We start from the raw sequence: 21,525 nt of genomic DNA, 5'->3' as shown, positions 1-21,525 counted from the left end.
GTTCCCGGACCGAGACATCGATCCGCAGCTGAACGGAGGGTCCAGGAGCGGGAGCGTGGGAACCGGAGAGCTGGTTCAGAGTGAGAAACATTGTTGCCGGTAGAGTGACGGACCGAGAGGACAGGAGGGAGGAGGTCCGCGGAGAGGAGTGCCGGTCCCTGAGAGCTGCCCGGCCATGATGGCGGCTGGAGGCTGCAGGCTCCCGGGCGGGGGGGAGGAGCCGCGCGCATAGCCTCTCCCTCTCTTTCGGTGCCTCTGCAACAGGCAGTGGAGAGACGCCCTGCGGGCCACCTAAGGCGCTCAGGGATAACAAGCACCCTCAGGCACTCGGGCGGGGCTAGATTAAAACTCCTTGCAACGCCAGCAGCAGGGAGGCTGCCGAGAGAAAAAAAAAAAACCAGCATCAAAAAGAAAAATCCCGAGACAGGCCCAACTCTAAGACTTTCTGTGTACGCCTGAGCCACCAGCGCCCTCTGCAACAGGCACCTCCAAGCCTGACTGAAACAACAGTGTGCCACTGCTCACTCACTCCCAGGAGAAGGAGCCACTATTGTACCCTCTCCCTCCCCACACACCGAGGCTTACAGACGAACAATAAAGGAACCTCTGCTGGTCACAGAATAACGCAAAAAAAAAAAAAAACCCAAGGCAAGGAGAAGGACACTTACAGCTGAGACGCTAAGGAAACAGAAATAGTAGTATCAATACCTATTGAACTGGTCCATTCTGGGATCAGTTCTGGATTTTTTTTCTTTTTTTCTTTCTCTCTCTCTCTTTTTTTTTTTTTTTTTTTTTTTTTTTGATTTATTAAATACGATCTTAGCCCTAAGGGATCTACAAGTTTTACAACATAATTTTTTAAGGATATTTTTTATTCTTTTTTTTTTTTTTTGCCTTTTTATATACTTCTATATCTAGCTAAGTTTTTGGTAGTACGGACAAAATATCTTTCATACTTTCCTTTCATCCCTTTCTTTTATACACTTCTATTCCTTTCTTTTTATTTGAATATTTCCAACCACATTACGCTCTTCTGTTCCCCTTTCTTCCAGCCATTTTAAGTGTATTTTATCTTAACATACTTATAAGCAACACTAGCAGTCTGCTCAGACTCCTTGCTCTATTCTCCAGATGATGCACTGCCTTGGTATTAATATTACGCTTTTGTCTTTATCTTAGTTCTTAGTACAGTTGTCTAATTACATTCTGAGAATCTCCATTCTCTCTGGTGGTACTCCAGCTCATTTCTATATTTGATCCTAGCTTACAAAATCTCCCTGGATTGATGTTTGTATGTGTAGGGTGTTATTTGTTGTTTGTTTGCTTTTGCTTTTGTCTCTGATTTGTTCTGTTTCAGTTGTCAACTTCTGCTGGGTTTCTCTTTGAATATCTGATAGCACACTGGGGTTCTGTCAGGTCTTTCTAGAGCCTTATGTCCTAATGGATTCAATAATTGTGTGTCTTATACATGTATGTGTTTCCTAGACTGAATATTCGTTTAATCCAATACTTGGACATTAGTCTGAGGCTTGGACAGTCTTCTATAAACACCTCTATCACCAGGACAAGCAACCCCAAAAGCTTGGACAACCATGAGGAAACAAAGAAACCCCATGCAGGCAAAGGAGCAGGAAAAAAACCCCACAAGACCAAATAAATGAGGAGGAAATAGGAAAAATGCCTGAAAAAGAATTTAGAGTAATGATAGTAAAAATGATACAAAATCTCGATAACAAAATAGAGAAAGTACAAGAAACAGTTCATAAGAACTCAGAAAAACAAACAGCAATGGATAACAAAATAACTGAAATTAAAAATACTCTAGATGCTATAACTAGCAGAATGACTGAGGCAGAAGAACGAATAAGTGAGTTGGAAGATAGAATGGGAGAAATAAACACCACAGAGCAGGAAAAAGAAAAAAAATAAAAAGACTAGAAGACAGCCTCAGAGACCTCAGTGATAACCTTAAACGTACCAACATTCGAATTATAGGCATCCCAGAAGAAGAAGAAAACAAGAAAGGGTCTGAGAAAATATTTGAAGAGGTTATAGTGGAAAACTTCCCCAACATGGGAAAGGAAATAATTCACCAAGTCCAAGAAGCACAGAGAGTCCCATACAGAATAAACCCAAGGAGAAATACACCAAGACACATATTAATCAAACGAACGACAATTAAACACAAAGAAAAAATATTAAAAGCAGCAAGAGAAAAGCAACAAACAACATATAAGGGAAAACCCATCAGGATAACAGCTGACCTTTCTACAGAAACTCTGCAGGCCAGAAGGGAATGGCAGGATATACTGAAAGTCCTGAAAGAGAGAAACCTACAGCCAAGAATACTCTACCCAGCAAGAATCTCATTCAGATTTGAGGGAGAAATCAAAAGCTTTCCAGACAAGCAAAAGTGAAGAGAATTCAGCACCACCAAACCAGCCTTACAACAAGTGCTAAAGGAACTTCTCTAAGTAGGAAACACAAGAAAAGGAAAACACCTACAAATACAAACCCAAAACAATGAAGAAAATGGTAATTGGAACACACATGTCAATAATCACTTTAAATGTAAATGGATTCAATGCTCCAACCAAAAGACACAGACTGGCTGAATGGATACAAAAACAAGACCCTTCTATATGCTGCCTACAAGAAACCCACTTCAGACCAAGGGATACATATAGACTGAAAGTGAAGGGATGGAAAAAGATATTCCATGCAAATGGAAGTCAAAAGAAAGCTGGAGTAGCAATACTCATATCAGACAAATTAGACTTGAAAGTAAAGACTATTAAAAGAGACAAGGAAGGGCACTACATAATGATCAAGGGATCCATCCAAGAAGAACATATCACAATGGTAAATATCTATGCCCCCAATATAGGAGCACCTCAATACATAAGCAAATGCGAACAGCCATAAAAGGGGACATCGACAGTAACACAATAATAGTGGGAGACTTGAACACCCCACTTACATCAATGGACAGATCATCCAAACAGAAAATAAATAAAGACACACAAGCTTTAAATGACACATTAGACCATCTCGACTTAATTGATATTTATAGGACATTCCATCCAAAAACGACAGACTACACTTTCTTCTCAAGTGCACATGGAACATTTTCCAGGATAGATCACATCTTGGGTCACAAATCAAACCTCAGCAAATTCAAGAAAATTGAAATCATATCAAGCATCTTCTCAGACCACAATGCCATGAGACTAGATATCAATTACAGGAAGAAAACTGCAAAAAATACAAACACATGGAGGCTAAACAATTCACTCTTAAACAACCAAGGAATCACTACAGAAATCAAAGAGGAAATCAAAAAATATCTAGAAACAAATGACAATGAAAACACAACAACCCAAAACCTATGGGACGCACCAAAAGCAGTTCTAAGAGGGAAGTTTATAGCAATACAGTCCTACCTTAAGAAACAAGAAAATGATCGAATAAACAACCTAACCTTACACCTCAAACAACTAGAGAAAGAAGAACAAAGAAACCCCAAAGTGAGCAGAAGAAAAGAAATCATAAAGATCAGAGCAGAAATAAATGAAAAAGAAACGAAAGAAACCATAAGAAAAATAAATAAAACTAAAAGCTGGTTCTTTGAGAAGATTAACAAAATTGATAAACCATTAGCCAGACTCATCAAGAAAAAAAGGGAGAAGATGCAAATCAACAGAATTAGAAATGAAAAAGGAGAAGTAACAACGGACACCTCAGAAATACAAAACATCATGAGAGACTACTACAAGCAACTATATGCCAATCAATTGGATAACCTGGAAGAAATGGATACATTCTTAGAAAAATACAATCTTCCAAGACTGAACCAGGAAGAAATAGAAACCATGAACAGACCAATCACAAGTACAGAAATTGAGGCAGTGGTTAAAAATCTCCCAACACACAAAAGCCCAGGACCAGATGGATTCACAGGCGAATTCTATCAAACATTTCGAGAAGAGTTAACACCTATCCTTCTCAAACTCTTCCAAAATATTGCAGAAGGCGGAGCACTCCCAAACTCATTCTACGAGGCTACCATCACCCTGATACCAAAACCAGGCAAAGATGTCACAAAAAAAGAAAACTACAGACCAATATCACTGATGAATATAGATGCAAAAATCCTCAACAAAATACTAGCTAACAGACTCCAACAGCACATTAAAAAAATCATACACCACGATCAAGTGGGGTTTATCCCTGGGATGCAAGGATTCTTCAATATATGCAAATCAATCAACGTGATACATCATATCAACAAATTGAAGGATAAAAACCATATGATCATTTCAATAGATGCAGAAAAAGCTTTTGACAAAGTTCAACATCCATTTATGATAAAAGCTCTCCAGAAAATGGGCATAGAAGGAAATTACCTCAACATAATAAAAGCCATATATGACAAACCAAAAGCCAACATTGTTCTCAATGGAGAAAAACTGGAAGAATTCCCTCTAAGAACAGGAACAAGACAAGGGTGTCCACTCTCACCACTGTTATTCAACATAGTTTTGGAAGTGTTAGCCACAGCAATCAGAGAAGAAAAAGAAATTAAAGGAATCCAAATTGGAAAAGAAGAAGTAAAATTGTCACTCTTTGCAGATGACATGATATTATACATAGAAAACCCTAAAGACTCTACCAGAAAACTGCTAGCACTCATTGATGAGTTTAGTAAAGTGGCAGGATACAAAATTAATGTACAGAAATCTCTTGCATTCCTATACATTAACAATGGAAGAGCAGAAAGAGAAATTCAGGAAACTCTCCCATTCACCATTGCAACAAAAAGAATAAAATACCTAGGCATAAACCTGCCTAAGGAGGCAAAAGATCTGTATGCAGAAAACTTTAAGACATTGATGAAAGAAATCAAAGACGACACAAACAGATGGAGGGACATACCATGTTCCTGGATTGGAAGAATCAACATCGTGAAAATGACCGTACTACCCAAAGCAATTTACAGATTCAATGCAATCCCGATCAAATTACCAATGGCATTTTTCACAGAACTAGAGCAAGAAACCTTACAATTTGTATGGAAACACAAAAGACCCCGAATAGCCAAAGCAATCTTGAGAAGGAAAAATGGAGTTGGTGGAATCAGCCTTCCTGACTTCAAACTATACTACAAGGCCATAGTGATCAAGACAGTATGGTACTGGCACAAAAAGAGAAAGGAAGATCAATGGAATAGAATAGAGAACTCAGAAGTAAGCCCAAACACATATGGGCACCTTATCTTTGACAAAGGAGGCACGAGTATACAATGGAAAAAAGACAGCCTCTTCAATAAGTGGTGCTGGGCAAATTGGACAGCAACATGTCAAAGAATGAAATTAGAACACTTCCTAACACCATACACAAAAATAAACTCCAAATGGATTAAAGACCTACATGTAAGGCCAGACACTATCAAACTCCTAGAGGAAAACATAGGCAGAACACTCTTTGACATCCATCAAAGCAACATCCTTTTTGACCCACCTCCTAGAATCATGGAAATAAAATCAAGAATAAACGAATGGGACCTCATGAAACTTAAAAGCTTTTGCACAGCAAAAGAAACCATAAACAAGACTAAAAGGCAACCCTCAGAATGGGAAAAAATAATTGCCTATGAAACAACGGACAAAGGATTAACCTCCAAAATATACAAGCAGCTCATGAAGCTTCATACCAAAAAAGCAAATAACCCAATCCACAAATGGGCAGAAGACCTAAATAGACATTTCTCCAAAGAAGACATACAGACGGCCAACACACACATGAAAAGATGCTCAACATCACTCATCATCAGAGAAATGCAAGTCAAAGCCACAATGAGGTATCACCTCACATCAATCAGAATGGCCATCATCACAAAATCTGGAAACCACAAATGTTGGAGAGGGTGTGGAGAAAAGGGAACTCTCCTGCACTGTTGGTGGGAATGTAAGTTGGTCCAGCCACTATGGAAAACAATTTGGAGGTTCCTTAAAAAACTACAAATAGAACTACCATATGATCCAGTAATCCCACTCCTGGGCATATACCCAAAGAAAACCATAATCCCAAAAGAAACTTGTACCATAATGTTTATTGCAGCACTCTTTACAATAGCCAGGACATGGAAGCAACCGAAATGCCCATCAACAAATGAATGGATACAGAAGATGTGGCATATATATACAATGGAATATTACTCAGCTATAAAAAGGGATGAGATGGAGCTATATGTCATGAGGTGGATAGAACTACAATCTGTCATACAGAGTGAAGTAAGTCAGAAAGAGAAGGACAAATATTGTATGCTAACTCACATATACGGAATCTAAAAATGGTACTGATGAACTCAGTGACAAGAACAAGGAAGCAGATACAGAGAATGGACTGGAGAACGCGAGGTATGGGAGGGGGCGGGGGGTGAAGGGGAAACTGAGAAGAAGCGAGAGAGTAGCACAGACATATATATACTACCAACTGTAAAATAGTCAGTGGGAAGTTGTTGTATAACAAAGGGAGTCCAACTCGAGGATGGAAGATGCCTTAGAGGACTGGGGCAGGGAGGGTGGGGGGGACTCGAGGGGGGGGCGTCAAGGAAGGGAGGGAATATGGGGATATGTGTATAAAAACAGTTGATTGAACCTGGTGTACCCCCAAAAAAAATAATTAAAAAAAAAAAAAAGTAAATACAAATTTACTTTAAATTTTCATTGTAAATTTTACAGTAAAAGTGAAATGAACAGTATCCTAGAAGTCAAAAGTCTACCTATAGGTAATGGCAAGAGTTGGGAAACTAGAGTCCAAATTTTACCAAAAAATGTACAACCTTCCAGATCAGAAGCTAAACTGGAAAAAACTTGAACTTTGCAAGCAAACAGATTTCAAATCAAATCCCTGCTGCCCTAACAACTGAGTGATATCAAACAAGGTAACTATGCTATCTTATCTGCTAATAAGAAATTATATAAACCTCACACAGTGTGGTGAGAATTAAATCAATAATGTGCATAAAGTAACCAATTTTTAACTAGGCACTCAGTGAGGGTTAGTTTCTTTCCACTAAATAAAATCAAACAGCAGTTTTATCTTGGTTAATAACTTAAATTGCAAACAAGAATTATAACAGGACAAACTCCTATTACGGAAATCAGTCTCTCAAAGAGAATAAGCCTTCTCCTTATTCTTTCCCAAGATAGAGACTGTGGGAATCAAAGGACCTTTGACTAAGATTTAGTTGAGTCCTTACCAGCATGGACACTTCAAAGTCTCTTTTCTGGAAATAAGAGAACTTCCAAGGAAGAGTCAATCAAGTGACTCTTGACTCCATTATGACTGCTCTGGCTGGTGCACGGAAAGCCTCACTCAGCCTAAATAGAATAACCTGTAGACTCCTGGAAGCTGGGTCATGGCCTCATGCAAATTATGATGCAATTAATGTGAGCTCCTTTTCTCTCTTCAATATAGTTTTAGATCACATATTCTCTAAGAATTAGCATTTATCTTTGGGATATAGGGTGTGTGTGTGTGCGCGCGTTATACACACATGATAAAATGAATCCAACAGTTAAATTTAAAACAAAAATAGCAAAAAAGTGTGATTATTTAAACTAATATGAATATCACCCAGGAGAACCAACATAGAGGACCCAGACCATCCCAGGTGTGGGACCCCAAAGCTACTACTCCAAAAATTGTTAGCTACTACTCCACAAATTAAATATAATTTGATATTTGGCTTTGCTCCCCTAGTCCTGAAGCTGCTGTTTCAGCTGCTGGAGTTTTGGGGATTTCTCCAGAACTCCAAACCCAGTGACGTGGATTTAGGGGAATGATTTTTTTAAATGAGAATAGATCCAGGAGTAAGACCTCTGGAGTGGGGTTTTTCAAAGTGGTTGTATATTGTAAATATTTGAGTAAATATTTGAGGAAGGCACAAAAGCAGACTGATGCAGACCTGGGATTACAGGAAATGAGGACAGGAGCTAAAGGGCCTCTCTAAAGAAAGCTTCATGCAGTATGGAGGTTCTTAAAAAACTAAAAATAGAGCTACCATTTGACCCAGCAACCCCACTCCTGGGCATCTATCTGGAGAAAACCATAATTTGAAAGGATGCATGCACCCCGATGTTCATTGCAGCACAGTCTACAATAGCCAGGACATGGAAGCAACCTAAATGTTCACTGACAGAGGCATGGATAAAGAAGATGTGGTACATATATACAATGGAATAATACTCAGCCATAAAAAGGAATGAAATAATGCCATTTGCAGTAACCTGGATGGACCTAGAGATTGTCACATGTCATACAGAGAGAAGTAAGTCATAAAGAGAAAAACTAATATCGTATTAATATCCCTTATATGTGGAATCTAGAAAAATGGCACAGATGAACTTATCTACAAAGCAGAAAAAGAATCACAGATGTAGAAAACAAACTTATGGTTACCAAAGGGTGAGGGGGTGGATGGGATGAATTGGGAGACTGGGACTGACATATACACACTACTCTATATAAAATAGATAACTAATGAGAGCCTACTGTATAGTACAGGAAATTCTACTCAATGCTCTGTGGTGACATAAATAGGAAGGAAAACAAAAAAAGTGGATGTATGTATATGTATAACTGATTCACTTTGCTGTACAGCAGAAAGTAACTCAGCATTGTAAAGCAACTATACTCCAATAAAAATTAATTTAAAAAATAATGAAAACTTCACAAAGAGCTTTCCTTTTGGCTCTTTAGAAATATTTTCCATTTCTTCACATTTTCTTGACCCCTCTGGAAATATTTTGATAGTAAACAAAACTGTATTAACAAAACAAAAAGAGAACTCTAGCAAACAGAAAAACCCATGGAGGGCTGCCTCATTTATATTGCTTAAGAGCATGACAGGATTTAACTTTAAATGAAAACAAAAGACTTCTTAGGTAGAAAAAGAAACCTCAGATTTTATCTGTGTAATCCAGATATTTGTCATGCATGTGTGTCCCCACCTTTCATTCACTATCCACCCCCTCCAAAACAATGGCCAGGGTCCCCATGACAATTACTGAAGTACATACTCCCTTCATGCTTTCTGAGCATCTCCAGAAGCTCACATTCACATGGTCTGAATTTCTGCTCCTGCTGAATTGTTTTTTAATCATCCCACTGGTCAATTGTCCTCCTAGAGATACTATTATCTGGGCTACTTCAGTATATGCTGCACTTTCCTTCTTCCTGTAGTTCCCAAAGCACCACCAACACAAAGCCCTAGTGGAGAGCAGATTCTGCTGTTGATTTAGGAAAGATAGGTTATAGTACAATGTGACATGAACAGACAACATTAAATTTAATGTTAGGCTCTGCTGTCTTCATGTCCTATGGCCACCCCCACTCATGGAATTTTACATGAGCTGTCTCTTTTCTCACTCATATCTCATTCAAGCCTATTCTTGCCCTTCTCTATACTCTTTCTCCAAGAACCAGTACTTCTGTTGTACCCACCCACAAGCAAAAGACTGAAAAATTCCTTCTAATTCATTACTTACACTAATATAATTCTTATTTGTCTATACCTCTTCCACCTAAGCTCTGACAAAAAGCCTTGCCCTACAGAAAACAGGGAAGGTTGGGGAGGGGGATGAATTGGGAGATTGGGATACCAAATTGTACACTCTAAATATATGCAGTTTATTGTAAAAAATTAAAATTTAAATTAAAAAAAAAAAGCCTTGCCCTACATTACCACCCACAACCATTAAGGCATTTTCCCCATACCAATTTGACCTTTCATTTTTTCCCTTGGTCAATTGTCACAAACTATAGCCAGATTCTAAAATAACACTTTTTCAGGAGAGGGATCAACATGGCAGAATGGGAGGACATGGAGCTTACCACCCCCAACAAACACATCAAAAATACATCTACATGTGGAGCAATTCTCACTGAAAATAAACTGGAGACTGCAGACAGACTCTTGTACAACCAAGGCTGTAAGAATTCCACATGGAATCAGGCAGGAAGGGAAGAAAAGTAGTCAGGTCAGGACCTGCACCCTTAGGAGGGGACACAGATGAGGAAGTCCAATACTGGGAAGTCAAGTCCCCTTAGCTGGTTTGAAAACCGGTGGGACTGACAGCAGGGCTGCAAGAAACCTAGACTCCGTTCGTGAAGTGTGTGTGCACACACTTGTTTACTCCCAAAACAAGGTGGAGGAAATAAACTGAAATTGTCTGGGACTCTGACCAGTTTCCTGCAACTGCCCCAGCCTGTGCCCCAGCCTGAGCTGAGTGCCCACTCCCAGCTCTCTTGTTCTGTGGCACAGCTGCACCCTAGATCAAGGGCTGATGGAGCCAGGGGGAGTGCATAGTTGTGCAGGATGGAGGCTACTCGCACACAACATGGCATCTTAAGAGGGTGAGGGTGGCCCTTGCTGGCACCCATGGAGACAACAGATCCAGAACTCTGACTGGGGCCAAGAATGCCACAGCCTGTGCCCTGACCCATGCTGAACACCCACGCCAGCCTCTCTTGCTCAAGCACTGCTTCCCTCTGGGGCAAGCGTGCAGGTGCTGGGAGTGGGGAGAGCACACACTTAGAGGGATTGGAACCAGCTCAGACCCAGCCCTTAGAGCTTTGATCCAGCAGCTAGGGACCACTCTCAGTAGAGTTCTGTTGGCCACTGAGCAGAAGAGAAGCCCCAGCTCACACCTGGCTCTGGCACTAGCCTCTCTATCTGCACCCCCATATCCTACTAAGGTGAGAGCTGCCCGCACACCCTGGGGGAAGACGTGATTCATGCTCACGTCAGATCCAGCTCTCGCCCTAAAGCCACTGGGTATACACAGACTGTATAAGGATGTTCCCTCACAAGGACACCCCTTCAAGACCAGAATCAGTAACTGTTTCACCTAATTTCATAGAGACAAGAAAATTAAGCAAAATGACAAGACTGAAGAATTTATTTCAAAGGAAAGAATAAGAGAAAAACCCTGAAAAAACAACTAATGAAACAGAAATAATCTACCAGATAAAGAGTTCAAAGCAATAATAATAAGAATCCTAACAGAGTTAAGGAAAAGAATCAATGAACACAGTGAGAACTTTAACAAGGAACTAGAAAATATTCTTTCTAAAAGTCATAACTGAAGAATACAATAACTGAAATAACTAGAAGGAATTAACAGCAGACTAGGTGATACAGAAGAATGCATAAGTGATCTGGAAGATAGAAAAATGAAAATCACCCAATCAGAACAGCAAAAAAACAAACAAAAAAATTTTAGTGAGAGCAATTTAAGGGACCTCCAGGACAACATCAAGTATACCAACATTTGCATTATAGGGGTCCCAGAATGAGAAGAAAGAGAAAAGCGTAGAAAATGTAGTTGATGAAATTATGGCTGAAAACTTCCCAAACCTGAAGAAGGAAACAGATATCCAGGTACAGGAAGCATAGAGAGTCCCAAACAAGATGAACCCAAATAGACCCACACCAAGTCATGTCATAATTAAAATGGAAAAAGTTAGAGATAAGGAGAGGATTCTAAAGGCAGCAAGAGAAAAACAAAGAGTCATATGCAAGAGAATCCCCATAAAGCTATCAGCTGATTTCTCTGCAGAAACTTTTCAGGACAAAAGGGAGTGGCATAATATATTTAAAGTGCTGCATGATGTATTTAAAGTGCTGAAAGGAAAAAACCTGCAACCTACGATACTCTACCAAGCAAGATTTAGAATTAAAGAAGAGATAACGTCTCAGCCAAGCAGAAACTAAGAGTTCATTGATACTAAATCTACCCTAAAAGAAATGTTAAAAGGTCTTCTCTAAGTGGAAACGAAAAAGCTACAGCAAGAAGTAAGAATCTCTAGCAAAGAAAAAAAATCCTAAATATAGTAAAGGCAAATATATAGTAAAGGCTATGGATCAACCACTTAAATAAACTAGTACAAAGATTAAAAGACTAAAAATTGTAAAATCAACTATAACTACAAGAAAATGGCGAAGGGATAAACATGAGGATGTGAAATGTGTCATCAAAAACACAAAACATGGGGGAGGGGAGTAAAAAATGCAGCTCTTTTAGAATATGTTTGAATTTAATGATGAAATCTAGGTACATGGATAACCATTCTTGTTCAAGATTACATAATAAATGGCTGAGTCAGGACTTGATCCAAGGTCTCCTGACCCTTAGCCCAGTACTTTACCCCTACAGAGAAAAATAAGTCATTGATTTTGTGTTAGAAAGGGAAATGCTATCCACATGTAAATATAAGAATGAAAATTTCTGGAGCAATTTACCATAGGCCAACTTTAAAAAATGAACATCTCTGAGGTAATCTATCTAGCTTGTCTCTTCATTATGTTCTGCCTCTTACTTAAATTTGTAAGATCCTAGGAGTCATCTTTGTTGATGGGACCAGGTGTGGTCACAAAACTCCCTGGAAATTGAGAATCTAGACCAAAGAAAGTGTGTTGATTCAGGCTCTTCCTAAGAGTCTGGCGTAGGAATATGTGACCTGGGGAAATAGTAATCATAATTTCAACCAAATGAACAGAGATCAAAAGAAAGCCAGTCTGCAGCAAAAAGAATAAAGATACACAGAAAGAAGCAGAGAAGAGAAATGGAGACATTCTCGTGGAGGTCTAGTGCCTAAGTTGACAACATAATATCGGCTTCCTTCCTGAGGCCCATTTGCCTCTGCTTTGGGATTCCATGATACATCCCTTTATATTTATAAATAAATCTCTGGCCAAAAGCCAGCTCAAGTGAGATACTGCAACAAAACAATCCCAAGTAATTCTACAGCCTTTGCAGTACGAAGTGAAGTACACTTCAAGCCGCCCTCTATCTGTGTAAGGTGATATTCACCAGAATGAACACCCTTTTTCTCATTAGCTGTAATATATTTACACTGATCCACTAATATTTTCTCACCCAATCCTCTTTGTAATGCTTCAAGACAAACATTATCAATTTAACAATTTGATCTAAAATCCTGGAACAGAGAAAATCTAATTAACCCACAGGAGTTGAACCAATGATGTTGACATAGCACACAACCTACTGGCTAACAGAGAGAAGCATGTGGTAATTGATACACACATGAAACAAACACACGTGGAACAGCAAAATCATAAAAGTAGAAGGTGCCAATATTTTTCCATGTCTATTCATGGGCGATATTGTTTGACTTTAAGCCATTAATTTTCTTTAAATAAATATATATCTAGAGTAGAGAGTAAAGAGCATTCATTCAGGTTTATTTTGATACTGTTTGATTCCCCAATACTATTCTTCTCCCAGATAACCAAACTAAGCCTAATAGCAGTTTTTAATACTTTCTCTTGCAATTGTTATTGGCCTAGACTTGAGCATGTGATTTGAGTTGGCCTAATTAGCTTACAGTCTTCCATGAGTTTAACTGGCTTTGTTTGTTCATTTACACCACTACCTCACCCTGGGTGAGATGACATTTTTTTCTGGAACAGCAAATCTAGTAATCAAATTCAAACCAGTTTGTTCTCTCACCCTTTTTCTTCTTCCCTCTCCCCATCTCTCAATCTCATGTGAACAAGGAAATATGTAGTACCAATCAGGGATTGTCATCAAAAGGAGAAACAGCCCTTGATGAATTCAACAGTGACAGCAGAGCAGTGAACAAGATAAAATCGGGGTTCTTACTGACATCACTGAACCACTAAATCAACCAACTCCAGAGCCAGTCCTGCGCCTGGAAATCTAATTAAAGCCATAATGATCTTATGAAGTTAGTTTGAGTCAGACATTTCTATCATTTTCTGCCAAAAATGTCTTGAATAATTTAAGCCCCATTTAGTCTCATCAAAATAACCCAACTTTCTTTTGATTTCCCAAAAGCCAACTGACTTGTCTGAACTCTGAATTCTAATTCGAGTTTCATAAATATACCTACCAACCAGCAAGGATATGGCCTTCACAGGGATCAGTAACACATTTCTGACAGGCCTTGTATATCTCCTATTATAAATTAACTAATTGGCACTACAGTGTGCAGTCACCTATGAGTTTAATTTTATCCCTCTTTTCTCAGAACTATCTTATCCTTGGATGAAAAAAGTTCCTGTTTTTTAGAACTTTAAAATTAGTAAGAGAATCATGGGCCAGATGTTTATGACATGCTATATGAATATATTAATCTGTATTCCAAAATATACTTTTAAAGGATGAATCACACAAACTTAAAGTGTGAGAGTAATCATCTCCAGAAATACACAAATCACTCATTTTCTCAGCAATTTTTACTGACTTCTAATTATTCCAGCCCACCACCAAACATCCCTCCAATCAAGAAAAAAATGCAACAGTTAATATGCTTGTAAAAAACACATTGACCTCAAAGAGTAACTCTTCTGTCTTTAACCCAAGCCATCTCAGATTAGAAGTATATTTCTTTTTATGAAATAGCCTTGACTGTAACATTATGAGAAAAACTGCAGCAGCGCAGAGCAACAGTGGTCTGAGGCTGGAAGAATGCCCCCACTCCTCCTGGGGAGTGAGTGTCCCAATCTACTCTTGGGAAAAGAATCAGAGGGAAACATCAGCCACAATCGCACATCTTGTTAGCCAGACTCACTGCCCTCAGACAAGGTCACCCTTGTCTGCTTTCACCACCAGCAAATGCTCTGTCATTTGGTTATTATTACTTTAGTATATGAATTTAGTATCTTCTCACTGGCATAAAATTAAACTATCTTTATAAAATCATCACCTCAGGCCTGTGCTCTGTAGAACCCCACTGGGAGAACAAAAGTCTCTTAACAACATGGGTCATTGAATTTCTAAGCCACTTAGCAGATGACATTGGAAACACAGGTGAACATAATTAAAATCAACTAATAAGATATTTGCTAAATTTGAAACTTAATTTGTTATATTTACTGCAGAAACTGTGTCTTTTTTCTATTGTGCTCCAGCTCTCCCAAATAATACTGTCCTTTAAATTACTGTTTCAGGTCAACTTCAAGGAATCTCTTTTTATTCCACCCACAACTTTTCCAATCCATCAGCATGATTCCTCCCTTTCAAGCCAGGTTTAACATTATTATATCATGGATACATATTTCTGTAGATTTCATATGTCAGTCCTGTTTCTCTGATTAGATTGAAGACAGGGTGATTCTCTTTTCCCTAATACATAAGCCAAGTACACAGTACTGTCACCGAAAGTGGGGTCTGGCTGCTTACCAATCAAAAGCCAATAGAGAGGCAAGTTTGGTGGAAAGGAAAGTTTGCTTTATTTTGGATGCTGGCAACTTTGGGGTTTGCAGGACAACTCCCCACCCCCAATGACAACCAGTGGGCAAGAGCTTTTATAGACGGAGGGAGGGGGCTACACGCAGAAACAGCACAGTCTGCTCTGACAGTCATCTTGAAATTGGTCACACAGTGGTATGACCACCATCATCTTGATTGTTTTAAGTAGTTAATCTTCAATTCCAGGGTTGGTTTTTTCCCATTTCCTTGAAGCCAATTCTCAGAATTGTGGCAGATTATGTCATGGCTACAGCCTGGTCATCATGTAGTTAACTTCTTCCATCTGGTGGGGGTTTCAGTATCTATAAGAAGTTTACAGCATATGGCTCAGAATATTATCTACAGCCCTTGAGGAGAAACTAAACATCCCTAACTATGCTTAATGACTAAGTTATTATTATTTAGTCTTGTTGGACTGTTTTACTTTGTTCCCACATTTTCTCACTTCTCTGATTAAACTTATTCTTTGGCTAAAGTTTTTCCACAGACAAAAGGCAGGACATGAGGGGGAAGAACCATAGGGTCCTGCTCCATTTCAGTACCGCTCAACACATTATACCTCAAAAAGTTCATCTAATATCTGCGAAACCATTGAATGATTTCAAATTCAAATTAGTTAATAATTATTAAATATTTTGTATCTGTAAGGCACTGCAGAGACACAAGATGAGTAAGTCTTTGTACTTAAGGAGGAAGGACAAGAAAAGTACTCAGTGTTTCAGATTACAAGGCAGAATAAGATGGATGATGTAAAAAACATACCAATTTCTCTGGATGCTCAAAAGAAGGAAAATAATGGAAGCATGGAAGAGTCAGGAGAGGCTTCATTTGGAAGCAGATTTCTGAGATGAGCCTTGAATGAAAAGTAGTAATTTCACCTGCAGAAGTGGAGGTATAGGAAACAAAATTAACAAAGGCAGGTAAACGGACAGTATAGGAGATATTCAAGTGACAGCTGAACTTTCCAGATTTGTTGAAACCTAATGCACCAGTAGCAAAGGAGTGAAATATTAGCAAGCAAAATGTGTGGAGAGATAGATTAAAAATCCTTGAGTTCCAGTATAACAAATTCATACCTAATTTGACAGGTTCATTATGGAAACATTGAAGATTTTTGAACAGGAAAGTATATGACTTTAACCTCCCTTTGGAAATCTATTCGGAAAAAGGAAGAGAACAGAAGGTCAATGAGGAAGTTATGAGAGAAATACCATTTAAGAAACAGTGAGGACTCAACCAGGCATGATTTCACCCCTCAGATGAGAGCTGGCAATGTCTGGGGACTCTTTTGATGGTCACCACTGGAGGGGAAAGTGTGACTGGCCATGGATGCTGCCAAACATTCTGCAATAGACAGAACAGCCTCTCCACAAAGTCTTATTCAGTTTAAAATATCAACAGTACTAAGGTTGGGGCACTGTGATTAAGACATTAATTTAGAGAAAAGTTTACATAGTAGAATTTTTTAAAAAATAAAGTTTTCTACTTTAAAAAAAAAAGAAAGAAAAAGAAACAGTGAGGAACACCACTTTGCACCTCCTAGTATGGCTATGATGAAAGAACAACAACAACAAAAGAAAAAGCAAATGTTGATGAAGAGTAGAGAAAATGGAAGCCTCATACACTGCTAGTGAAAAAGTAAAATGGTGCAACCACGTAGAAAAGTTTTAACTTTCTCAAAAATTAAACACAGAGTTATCATAACTTAGCAATTTCAATCCTAGTTATATAGAATTGGAAGAATTGAAAGATATGTTTTGAAAAGTTATGTTGGAAAGATATCAAAAGAATTGAAAAGATATATTTCCTACACAAAAACTTGCACATGAATATTTATAGCAGCATTATTCATAATAGCCAAAAAGGAGAGAATCAAGATGGCGGAGTAGGAGGACGTGGGCTCACACCCTCTTGCAAGAGCACCGGAATTACAACTAACTGCTGAACAACCATGGACAGAAAGACACTGGAAGTCACCAAAAAAAACCACCCCACATCCAGAGACAAAGGAGAAGCCGCAATGAGATGGTAGGAGGGGCGCAATCGCATTAAAATCAAATCCCATAAATGCTGGGTGGGTGACTCACAAGCTGGAGAACAGTTATACCGCAGAAGTCCTGAGGGTTCCAAGCCCCACGTCAGGCTTCCTAACCTGGGGGTCCAGCAACAGGAGGAGGAATCCCCAGAGAATCAGACTTTGAAAGCCAGTGGGATTTGATTGCAGGACCTCCAAGGGACTGGGGAAAATGGAGACTCCACTCTTGGAGGGCACACAAAAAAGTGTGCTCACCAGGACCCAGGGGGAAGGATCAGTGACCCCATAGGAGACTGAACCAGACCTACCTGTTGGTGTTGGAAGGTTGCCTAAAGAGGTGGGGGGCAGCTGTGGCTCACCAAGGAGACAGGGGCACTGGCAGCAGGGGTTCTGAGAAGTGCTCATTGGCATGAGCCCTTCCAGAGTCCACCATTAGCACCACCAAAGAGCCTGTAAGCTCCAGTGTGGGGTAGCCTCAGGCCAAAGGACCACCAGGGTGGGAACACAGCCCCACCCATTGGCAGACAAGCAGATTAAAGTTTTACTGAGCTCCACCCATCCAGCCCAACCCACCATCAGTCCCTCCTATCAGGAAGCACCCACCAGCCTCCTAGACAGCTTCCTCCACAAGAGGGCAGACAGCAGTATCAAGCAGTATCAGCAGTATTTCATCTTGTGGAACTGAAAATCACAGCCACAGAAAGACACAGAAAATGAAAAGGCAAAAGACTTTGTACCAGATGAAGGGACAAGATAAAACCCCAGAAAAACAACTAAATGAAGAGGAGACAGGCACTCTTCCAGAAAAAGAATTCAGAATAATGATGGTGAAGATGATCCAGGACTTTGAAAAAAGATTGGATGCAAAGATCAAAAAGTTGCAAGAAAAGTTTACCAAAGACCTAGAAGAATTAAAGAACAAACAAACAGAGATATGCAACACAATAACTGAAATGAAAAATACACTAGAAGGAACCAATAGCAGATTAACTGAGGCAGAAGGATGAATAAGTGACCTGGAAGACAGAATGGTGATAATAACTGGTGCAGAAAAGAATAAAGACAAAAGAATGAAAAGAACTGAAGACAGCCTAAGAGACCTCTGGGACAATGTTAAACACACCCACATTTGCGTTATAGGGGTCCCAAAAGGAGAAGAGAGAGAGAAAGGACCTGAGAAAATACTGGAAGAGATTATAGTTGAAAACTTCCCTAACATGGGAAAGGAAATAGCTACCCAAGTCCAGGAAGCACAGAGTCCCAGGCAGCATAATAGCCAAAAAGTGAAAAAATATATATTTATCAACTGAAAAAATATAAACTAATTGTGGTATATCCACACAATATAATATCACTTGGCAATAAAAAGGAATGATGTACTGATGCATATTACAATATGGGTGAACCTTGAAAATATTATAAGTGAAAACACAAAAGGCCATACACTGTATGATTCCATTTAAATAAAATTTCCAGATAGGCAAATCCACGGAGACAGAAAGTGGATTAGTGGTCGCCAGGGGATAGGCCAAGGGAGAAATTGGGAAGTATGGGGTTTCTTTTGGGGACAAGAGAAACATTCTGGAATTAATATTGTGATGGTTGTATAATATTGTGAGTATATTTAACAATCACTAAATTGTAAAATAGTGAATTGTATACTAAGTAAATTTATCTTAATTTTTTAAAAAAACAAACAAAAAAAGGAATAGTGAAGAAAGGAACTACAATGGTGGTCATGTGACTAGTAAGACAAATGAGGGAAAAGTTAAGGAATTACAATCTACATGTCTTTACAACTAACATATTTCATAACTAAGACACCATCAATTTTAACATACACTGTAAATTTACATACCACTAAGAGAGAAAAATACTGCCAATTAAACGGTAATATCCCAACAATGGCAAGAAGCAACTAATATCAGATTTTAACTTGTAAAAAAAGTGCTTTAGAATCAAAGAAATGTGTGAATATATAGGACACAAAGGAAACATGCAGTTAAAAACAAGATGATCTACTTTGTGCAGAAATACAACGAATTCAGTTTGAACAATCATGGGTCCCAAATATGTTGTTTGGGTGTTTATATTCAGATTAATGAATTATTATTAAAAATACTATATATACTAATTCAATAGGTGGGAAATTATACTTTTAAACATATATAACATTGGGAATTTTAAGAACAACTGTAAGCCTGAAAATCAACAGTCAGAAAAGGTAAATTGAACTTGGTGTACCCCCCAAAAAAAATAAATAAATAAATAAATAAATAAATAAATGTACAGTTAAAAAAAAAAAAGTTAAAGCCATTCTCATGGAAAGAATCCATAATATTATTTTTAGCATTAGAAGAAACCCTCACATTCAAAAGCCCAGGGTTCTATCATTCTGAAATCTCTTCCCCAGCTTCCTCTAAAAACACTTCTTAGCAGCTTCTTTATGAAAAATAATAATAAAAGATAGCCCCTATCTTTAAAGAAGCTCATCAAAGTGCAGCACAAAAAGAAAGGCAGAAAGGAGGCAAATACCAAGCATTCAGAAAAATGTTAATGCATATTGTGTTTCCAAGGTACTCAACTTGATTATCATTTATTAAGCACTTAGTATCTTTCAGGACTCTGAAGTGTTCTCTGCAGGATACAAAATGTAAATAAATATAATCATTATTGTTAAGGAGGCTGGAGGTTGGAGCAGGGGTGTCAAAAAAGGACACAAATAATAGAATGAGAGGCAGAATACGTTTTGCTTCATGTAGCTATCTATGTGTGAGCAGTAGGGGATGGAAACACAATGAGTGCTGTGAGGATTCAAAGAAGGAAAACATCATCCTGGATAAAAGAGCTGGAAATGGCAAGATAGGTATCAGGAAATGGACTGTAAGAACATGTTCGTTTAGTAGGCAGAACTGGCAGCAATAGGTGTTCTAATCAGGGGAGACAGCTCAAATAAAAGCATGGAGGCAGGAAGGCACACAGTACATTGGCGAAAGGTCTATCTTAGGTTGATAGAAGGCTATGAATAGGAAAACCTGGAAGATAAGGTTTGAAACCTTAGATAAGGTTAAGTTGTAGATAAATGGTCTTGAATGCCAGAGTGAGCATTCAGTAGGGATTAGACTGAGAGAATGGTTTTAGACTAAGAGAATGATACAATAAAAACTGTTAAGAATACTAAACTAGGACTTCCTAGGTGGCGCAGTGGTAAAGAATCCACCTGCCAATGCAGGGGACACGGGTTCGAGCCCTGCCCTGGGAAGATTCCACATGCCATGGAGCAACTAAGCCCGTGTGCCACAACTATTGAGCCTGTGCTCTAGAGCCCATGAGCCACTACTACTGAGCCCATGTGCCACAACTATCGAAGCCCATGAGCCTAGAGCCCGTGCTCCACAACAAGAGAAACCACTACAATGAGGAGCCTGTGCACCACAATGAAGAGTAGCCCCCACTCGCAGCAACTAGAGAAAGCCTGTGTGCAGCAACGAATACCCAACACAGCCAATAAATAAATAAAATAAATAAATAAATTTATTAAAAAAAAGAATACTAATCTAACATTTTGAAATATTGGCTGGGAGAGGGAGCTCTGCAAATAGGAAAATTAGTAAAAAGGCTATTGTAATAGTGTAAGCAAGAAGTAATAAGGTGTATTATTACACTACAGTGTAATAATAAAAACAGAAAGAAGGAAATGAAAGGCACATGGCAGGTAGAGTACACAGAGCTTGTAAACAATGCAGAAAGCAAGGTCAAGGGAGGCTTCAGAACAATAAAAAAAAGAATGAAGATGCTAATGTCAAAATAGGGAAGTTCGAGAAAGGAATTGTGAAAGAAGATGACGTTATTCTGTGAACATGAACACTATTAAAATAGAAACATCTAGGAGCAAATGGAAACTCCTGTCTAAAGATTAAAGGGAAAGAAATAATAAAAATATGATAAGAAAGTCTAGAAAAATCAAATGCTAGATAGAAATTTTTTAGAGGTCATTTTTTTTTAAATGAGACCACTAACAATTTTCCCAAAAAGTTTCAATTAAGAGACAGATGGAAACCAGACAAGTAAAGTGAAATGTGGGTAATGAGAAAGTGAAAACAAAGAATATAAATCATATTTCTAAAAAGTGTAATAGAACAATTTAAATCTTCAATAATAAAATATTAGTTAAAGTCTGGAGGA

This window comes from Hippopotamus amphibius, chromosome 3 (genome assembly GCF_030028045.1).
Source record: "Hippopotamus amphibius kiboko isolate mHipAmp2 chromosome 3, mHipAmp2.hap2, whole genome shotgun sequence".
Taxonomy (NCBI): domain Eukaryota; kingdom Metazoa; phylum Chordata; class Mammalia; order Artiodactyla; family Hippopotamidae; genus Hippopotamus; species Hippopotamus amphibius.
This window is presented reverse-complemented; position numbering follows the sequence as displayed.